Below are 6,846 nucleotides of genomic sequence, written 5' to 3' on the forward strand. Positions count from 1 at the left end.
AACTGATTAAATATTGTCCTTACGTCTAAGATTTAAAAAAAAAATCCTTTGAAATATGATTTCTTTTAAAACATCCAAATGGCTCAAGTTGGTCATCAAAATTCTCTTGTTCGAAAGGAATACAACATCACATCCAGCACGATAGGACACGATCCTTTATACCTTCGAAACCACGATTAATTCTTGACTTCCAAAAACTTATATATTGAAAATTATAAAAGGGTGCCCAATTATTTAGTCCAACGAAAAGCCAAAACCCAGCACAGTTGTAACACCCCAAACCCGGCCCAGACGTTATGGCCGGATCCGACGTGCCATATCGAAGCGTTCAAAACATTTTATATTGTTGATCCAGAAAAACCTACTTAGTGTTTTAAAAGATAATTTCATTATAGGTTAAAGTGAATGGAAGTTATGCACCGTAGGAAACCTAAAAGAGGTGGTGAGTCCATCTGACCGCTAAGTACCAAGCTCCTTCGGATCCAATCCTAGACATGCATACCGCCATTGCCACACCTTAACGTCATGGATTTCTAGGAAACCGATTTGATTAAGTCATTTTTAGGAAAAGTGATTAATTTTGGAAAATACTTTCATTGCAGAAGCTTTGCTTGTTGTCATGTTATTTTGAAATCAATTGTTGTTTTTTCTTTAAATGCGCCATAAGGCTATCCAATTTCAACAGTTAAAATAAGTAATACCTATCTTAGTAATACATATTAAAACCATCAAAAATAATTAAGCGGCCTTATTACATTTAAAAACCCAAAACTTCAAACGTAAATAAAAGGATGTCCAGTTCACCAGAAGAAAATCAAACTTTCAGAATGGGTGGCCACTCCGAATTCCCTCACAGCTCCAAGCCCACTATGGTTGGGGATTTCCTGCGTGGATAAAAATAAAAAGGGTGAGTTTGGGGAAACTCAATGTGTAAGGAAAACCCATTCAAAGCCCAAGTCAGCTCAAGCTTATTGGGCCTAAGCCTATTCAGGTAACAGTGGTACTGGACCAGAGCCCTTTTCAGATTACAATAAACTAGGCCTTAGCCTCTTATTCAGATAACAGTATGGCCCATAGGCCCATTTCAAAATACATGCAACATCAATAAACATATGCAAGCCCATTTGGGGAGACTACTCAACCCACCAACCACTACACTCCACCCGTACCAGACATACACTCCATGTGGGGAATAGCTCAACCCACCTAGCCCAACACTCCACGTTGCAGCCTTGCTACTTAGTTAACAGTAAATTGAGGCAAAGCCTCCAGTACGTGGACAAGCCACTTTCAGTACTTCCTCCGTCAATATCCCAGTCCCATGCATCAGATAATAACAATATGGCATGCAGTAAATAACAACAGTCAAACATGCATTTAGGTCAATTTAACCCTAGGGGTATTTTGGTAATTTTGCACCTAGAGGTATAACAGTAATTTTCCATACATAGGGGTATTATAGTAATTTATCTATTCTTAAGGTTTTTCATGCATATTCCTACTTTTCACGTACTAACAGAATCACGTACCGAGGGTTCTTACTGAATTGGGCCCGTTGGCCCATCATTCCAATTTTGGCCCATTAAGTCCAAAAATATCGAGGGCACAGAAATCATGCACTTTGCAGTCCAAATTTTGCAGCTTACCAAAAACATTAATTGATTTACCTCACGAGCATTCGCACACTCGTAAATATACAAAATACCGATTTTTGGCATTTCGGCTTTTCGACTTTTGCCGATCCAGACTAAGAAAGAGGGTGTTAGTTACACACTTGTTTGCGACGATATGCTGACGAGATCCACACACAAACTGCCTACAATTGGATTACTAACACATTAATCTAACTATTCAAATACGAACTACGTATTAACCCCTTACAATATTCGGCCAACCACACCTACAGATCATAGTAAGCTTATAAGAAATCAATAAGCAACTCATTAACAAATTTTTGTCAATGTTTACCACATAATCATAATCTCACTGCAAGCTGTCTTCCTGAACAACAGTCACTAAATCATTTATAACTGGAGCTACGAAACTCCAAATCAAGTGACGTTAATTTTCCCTGAAAATAGACTCATATATCTTATATCCATAAAATTTTTAGAATTTTTGGTTTGGCCAATCAATACCAGATTTTTCTTAAAGTTTCTCATGTTTCACTGTTTGACTAATCTGACCACTCTTCATTATGAATCAAATTTCTCATTGTACAGAATTCAAAATATGTTCTCGTTTATTTCATTTGAAACTAGACTCAACAATATTTAATTACATAATTTATTCAGCTTCTAACTCATCTCCCACAATTTATGGTGATTTTCCAAATTCACATTACTGCTGCTGTCCCAAGCAGATTTATTACCAAATCACTTTTTCACACATAACTTGCATGCATGTTTTTTTTAAACATGTATATCACCAATCAATCATCACATATCTATGATTTTACCTAAGTATAATCTCCATTTCATCATTTTAAAGTACAACATATTAGCCGATTTTTCCCCTTAGCATCTAAGCACATGCATGCTCATTTGTTTGGCTCAACTTCACATATCTTCCATTTTTCATCAAAAGAACATGAAACAACAACCATTTCCTTCATTTTAATTCATGACCAAATGCTCACAACACAACCAAAAACCAAAATATGCTTCAAGAGTTAAGGTAGAATCAAGAAGAACTCATGAACATCAAGATAGAAGCAAACTACCATGAACTTACCTTCAATTTTCTTCCCCAAGTGACCGAACATTCAAGAGCTTTCTCCTCTCCTTTCTCTTCTCTAACTTTCGGCTATGATGAGCAAAGATGGACAAAACTTTGTTCTTTTCACCCCTTTTTCTTTTAATAAAATTTCATATTTCATCCATTTAATTCTTTAATACAAAAGACATGAAATGCCTATCATGGAACATTTACCTAAACCATTATCATGAACATTTACCTAACCCATTATCATGGAATATTTACCTAATCCATTATGATGGAACATTTACCTAACCCATTATCAATTTGTACCATGAATTATGGATATCAAGTGTTCATATTGTCTACAACAACATGATGGTTGGCCACTTCATGTAAAATGGGAGGTTTGTCATGTAAATCCTCCTATTTTGCACTCCTATTTATTTGGCCACTTCAATTTAGCCTATAGCATTTTCAAACATTTTCACATAGGTCCTATTTCATAATTTCACCCCCTTTTTCTTATGGAACAAAAATTAACTAAAATTGTCGGGTTCTATCTTAAGCTTGGGCCTTCTATAGGCCCACTAACATAATTAAACCTATGCCAACATTCACAGAATTCCCGAAAATTGGGGCGTTACAACTCTACCCTCCTTAAAGAAATTTCGTCCTCGAAATTTACTTGATCCAACTAGTTGAGGGTATTGTTGACGCATAGTCTCTTCTGATTCCCAAGTAGCTTCTTCCCTTCCATGATTACGCCAAAGTACTTTCACTAACGGGATAGATTTCCTTCTGAGAACCTTAACATCTCGAGCCAATATTTGCACAGGCTCCTCCTCAAAGGTCAAATCAATCTGAACTTCAACTTCAGCAACTGGCAGGACATGAGCAGGGTCAGAACGATAACGCCTTAACATGGAGACGTGAAAAACATCGTGAATCCTGTCTAACTTTGGAGGCAATTCCAACTGATAAGCCATTGGGCCTACTCGCTTCAAAACCCGATAAGGCCCAATGAACCGCAGACTCAACTTGCCATTCTTACCAAACCTTAATATCTTCTTCCAAGGAGAAACCTTTAAGAAGACCATATCACCTACTGAGTACTCAATCTCCTTACGCTTCAAATCTGCATACGACTTTTGCCTATCAGATGCTTCTCTTAACCGGTCCCTAATTATTCTGACCTTATCCTCTGTATCAACTACCAACTCTGGTCTAAGAACTTGTCGCTCTCCTAGTTCGGTCCAACAACTAGGTGTACGACACCTTCGTCCATACAGTGCTTCATACGGTGCCATTCGAATACTCGCCTGGTAATTGTTATTGTACGCAAATTCTGCCAATGGCAAGTAATCCTCCCAACTACCTCGAAAATCAATCACGCATCCCCTCAACATGTCCTCCAGAATCTGAATAACCCTTTCCGATTGACCATCAGTCTGGGGATGGAAAGCCGTACTAAAATTCAATCGCGTCCCCAACGCCTCATGCAACCTTTGCCAAAACCGAGATGTAAATCTGGGATCCCGGTCAGAGACAATCGAAACTGGGACTCCATGAAGTCGTACAATCTCCGCCACATACAGCTTGGCTAACTTTTGAAGTGAAAAGTCAGTACGTACAGGTATGAAATGGGCTGATTTGGTCAACCTATCCACAATCACCTACACCGAGTCTTTCTTTGATGGTGTCAAAGGCAGTCCACTCACAAAGTCCATGGTTACCCTCTCACACTTCCAAAGTGGTATCTTCACTGGCTGCAACAGTCCAGAAGGTAATTGATGCTCAGCTTTCACTTGCTGGCATGTCAGACATTTCCCTACAAACTCTGTTACTTCTCGTTTAAGTCCAGGCCACCAGTACAATTCTCGCAAGTCGTGGTACAACTTGTTCCCTCCAGGATGCATGGCACAAAGTCCTCCATGAACTTCCTTCAATATTGTCTGCCTCAAATCAGAGTCCTTCGGAACACAGATTCTTCATCGGAAACACAGAACTCCTTCGCCATTTAACCCAAACTCAGAAGTTTCCCCTTCCTTAACTTGTTGGAAACAAGCGACCAAAGACTCTTCGTTCAACTACTTTTCCTTAATATGATCCACCCAGGTTGGCCTCACTTGCAACTCAGCCAACAGACCTCCATCATCATACAGACTCAGACGAGCAAACATTGCTATCAGATCAGATACAGTTCTACAACTTAGAGCATCGGCTACCACATTAGCTTTGCCTGGTGATACTCGATCGAGCTCCTTTGCTTTATTAAATAATTTTGTTTATTTACTTATTGTTTTCGTTAACTCATTTATTTTATTGATTATTTTGCATTCATTATCGTCATTTATGTTATTGAGTTTATTATGTTTTTTTTGGTATGCATGTTAACATTACAATTTCATTTTGCATAACACAACAAAATCGTGTCACAACTTTTATCCGATACATAAAAAATAGATTTTTAAATAAAGGCAATATTCTGTGTTTGGGGATTCGAGAGGTCGTACTCTAAATTGCTGGGTTTCGATCTCTTTTTTCGTTTGACCCAAATGACCGAATAACCATTTGAAATTAAAACGCATGAGTTCTGTAAATCAAAAGATAAACTTATTCTCGAGGTTTTAAAATATTGTGTCCTAACGTACTGGATGTGGCATTTTATTACTTCGGGATAAGAAGGTCTCGTTTCGATTTACGTAAGTAAATTTTTCGTAAAAAAAATCAACATTAAAAAAGGGAGGATCGTATTTTTAATTCTTTTCGGGTTTTCAACTTTCGACGTTAAGACATTAATTAATCAATTAGGTATCAATTTTGGGCGTTACGAGAGTGCTAATCCTTCCTCGTATATAACCGACTCCCGAACCCGTTTTCTCGATTTTCGTAGACCAAAATTGTTGTTTTAGTAAATCAAAACGCTTTATTAAAACGATCAATCATAAGGTGACCCGATCATACCTCATAAAAAAGAATTGGTGGCGACTTTCATCCCCCATTTTCATTTTCAAAATAAAAAGTCTGGCAACCCGTTTTTTTTTTTAAAATGGTTTCCACAGTAAGATTTAAATTCTATTACCCCTTGTGTAGTTACGTTGTTGCTTGATTTGCTTTCGTAACATTGAACACTTTTGGATAAGAACCTTCGATACTTGCTTTTGGACCTCAACTTCTTTTTATGATATGTTTCTTTCATAAAATAATAGTACATATTTTGAATTGTCTTTTATCAAGTTATAGATATTTATCAATATTAATAATAAAATCTTTGATTGGTTTGGTGGAGTTAACGCAACATCAAAATTTAATTGGAGAAATTATCAAAAAAACCCTTAATTAAAAAAAATATTGTTACTTTAGTTGGGTTCAATTAAATGTTGATGGTGCTATAAATGTGGAATCTGGTTCTGCTACTTAAGGCGGAGTCTTAAGAGATTAGAGAGAAAAATGGATTTTAGGCTATAACAAGTGTTTGGGAAATTGCTCAATATTCGATGTTGAATTTTGAGGAATCTTAGATGGTTTGAATGCTTTGTTGAGTAGAATGTTTGATAAAGTATTGATTCAAATTGATAGTATGAAAGCTATGAATTCTCTTCAAATGTTCACCAAGGCATCTTAGAATTCTACATTGATCAGGCGCATGCAACAACTGTTGATGAAAGTGAGGAACTGGCTTCTACAGCATGTGCCTAAAGATAACAACAAAGACACTGATTGCATAGCTAAAATGACTTTTGAGAGAAGAAGGATTAATTATTATAGAAGAACCTTTAAAAAAGATATCTCGTATCTTAATTTAATGTAATTTTACCTTTTTTTTTCATAAAAAAATAACCAACGAAGGAATACTTTATAAATCAAAAGCAAAATAACATTAATTAAAAAAAAGCAGCTAAGTCACATTGAAATATCACCTCGAATAATAATTTTCTTAAAATGTTAGAGTTCTTAAAAAACCACATTCAAATCAGAAAAATAAACTACTCATTATTCATTATTATTTATTTAACTCCTAAAAATCATCTATTCTTTTTCCTAATGTTATTATTTCTCAAAAACGTAAAATTTATATATGAAATATTGGTTTTTTAATTTAAAATTAATATATAATATTTTTTAACACAAATTATGGGTGAAGCA

The 6,846-nt window shown here is 36.1% G+C and overlaps 1 long non-coding RNA gene across 1 annotated transcript; it reads right to left on the bottom strand.

Moving 5' to 3' along the window:
* Window positions 1–622: 622 nt before the first annotated feature.
* On the bottom strand, window positions 623–2,858 carry LOC128285555 (uncharacterized). The gene is made up of 2 exons (XR_008276015.1): window positions 2,734–2,858; window positions 623–884 (listed from the first exon to the last, which is right to left on the bottom strand). It is a non-coding gene; the product is annotated as an uncharacterized LOC128285555 (long non-coding RNA).
* Window positions 2,859–6,846: the final 3,988 nt, after the last annotated feature.

This window comes from Gossypium arboreum, chromosome 12 (assembly GCF_025698485.1).
Source record: "Gossypium arboreum isolate Shixiya-1 chromosome 12, ASM2569848v2, whole genome shotgun sequence".
Taxonomy (NCBI): Eukaryota; Viridiplantae; Streptophyta; class Magnoliopsida; order Malvales; family Malvaceae; genus Gossypium; species Gossypium arboreum.